We start from the raw sequence: 2,141 nt of genomic DNA on the forward strand, positions 1-2,141 counted from the left end.
CAACTGGTATGTACAAGACGCCTTAATCCACTTGACCATCACGACCGGACATAATGAGGTGATAGCCGAGGCTATTTGAACCACCCCACCGCCGGCACTCGGATAGTAATCTTGGGCATAGCATTTTACCAAATCACCTCATTCTTTGGGGCACACGTGAGGAACACAAATGCGAACAAGCCTGAATGGTCCCCAGGACAATATGCAACTGAAAACTCACTCCCCAGAAGTGACTCGAACCCATACTCCCAGAAGCAACGCAACTGGTATGTACAAGACGCCTTAATCCACTTGACCATCACGACCGGACATAATGAGGTGATAGCCGAGGCTATTTGAACCACCCCACCGCCGGCACTCGGATAGTAATCTTGGGCATAGCATTTTACCAAATCACCTCATTCTTTGGGGCACACGTGAGGAACACAAATGCGAACAAGCCTGAATGGTCCCCAGGACAATATGCAACTGAAAACTCACACCCCAGAAGTGACTCGAACCCATACTCCCAGAAGCAACGCAACTGGTATGTACAAGACGCCTTAATCCACTTGACCATCACGACCGGACATAATGAGGTGATAGCCGAGGCTATTTGAACCACCCCACCGCCGGCACTCGGATAGTAATCTTGGGCATAGCATTTTACCAAATCACCTCATTCTTTGGGGCACACGTGAGGAACACAAATGCGAACAAGCCTGAATGGTCCCCAGGACAATATGCAACTGAAAACTCACACCCCAGAAGTGACTCGAACCCATACTCCCAGAAGCAACGCAACTGGTATGTACAAGACGCCTTAATCCACTTGACCATCACGACCGGACATAATGAGGTGATAGCCGAGGCTATTTGAACCACCCCACCGCCGGCACTCGGATAGTAATCTTGGGCATAGCATTTTACCAAATCACCTCATTCTTTGGGGCACACGTGAGGAACACAAATGCGAACAAGCCTGAATGGTCCCCAGGACAATATGCAACTGAAAACTCACACCCCAGAAGTGACTCGAACCCATACTCCCAGAAGCAACGCAACTGGTATGTACAAGACGCCTTAATCCACTTGACCATCACGACCGGACATAGTGAGGTGATAGCCGAGGCTATTTGAACCACCCCACCGCCGGCACTCGGATAGTAATCTTGGGCATAGCATTTTACCAAATCACCTCATTCTTTGGGGCACACGTGAGGAACACAAATGCGAACAAGCCTGAATGGTCCCCAGGACAATATGCAACTGAAAACTCACACCCCAGAAGTGACTCGAACCCATACTCCCAGAAGCAACGCAACTGGTATGTACAAGACGCCTTAATCCACTTGACCATCACGACCGGACATAATGAGGTGATAGCCGAGGCTATTTGAACCACCCCACCGCCGGCACTCGGATAGTAATCTTGGGCATAGCATTGGGGTGTGAGTTTTCAGTTGCATATTGTTTGGGTTAGGTTAGGTTAGGTTAGGTTAGGTTAGGTTAGGTTAGGTTAGGTTAGGTTAGGTTAGGTTAGGTTAGTTAGGTTAGGTTAGGTTAGGTTAGGTTAGGTTAGGTTAGGTTAGGTTAGGTTAGGTTAGGTTAGGTTAGTTAGGTTAGGTTAGGTTAGGTTAGGTTAGGTTAGGTTAGGTTAGGTTAGGTTAGGTTAGGTTAGGTTAGGGTAGGTTAGGTTAGGTTAGGTTAGGTTAGGTTAGGTTAGGTTAGGTTAGGTTAGGTTAGGTTAGGTTAGGTAGGTTAGGTTAGGTTAGGTTAGGTTAGGTTAGGTTAGGTTAGGTTAGGTTAGGTTAGGTTAGGTTAGGTTAGGTTAGGTTAGGTTAGGTTGGTTAGGTTAGGTTAGGTTAGGTTAGGTTAGGTTAGGTTAGGTTAGGTTAGGTTAGGTTAGGTTAGGTTAGGTTAGGTTAGGTTAGGTTAGGTTAGGTTAGGTTAGGTTAGGTTAGGTTAGGTTAGGTTAGGTTAGGTTAGGTTAGGTTAGGTAGGTTAGGTTAGGTTAGGTTAGGTTAGGTTAGGTTAGGTTAGGTTAGGTTAGGTTAGGTTAGGTTAGGTTAGGTTAGGTTAGGTTAGGTTAGGTTAGTTTAGGTTAGGTTAGGTTAGGTTAGGTTAGGTTAGGTTAGGTTAGGTTAGGTTAGGTTAGGTTA

Source organism: Procambarus clarkii, chromosome 76, assembly GCF_040958095.1.
Source record: "Procambarus clarkii isolate CNS0578487 chromosome 76, FALCON_Pclarkii_2.0, whole genome shotgun sequence".
Taxonomy (NCBI): Eukaryota; Metazoa; Arthropoda; class Malacostraca; order Decapoda; family Cambaridae; genus Procambarus; species Procambarus clarkii.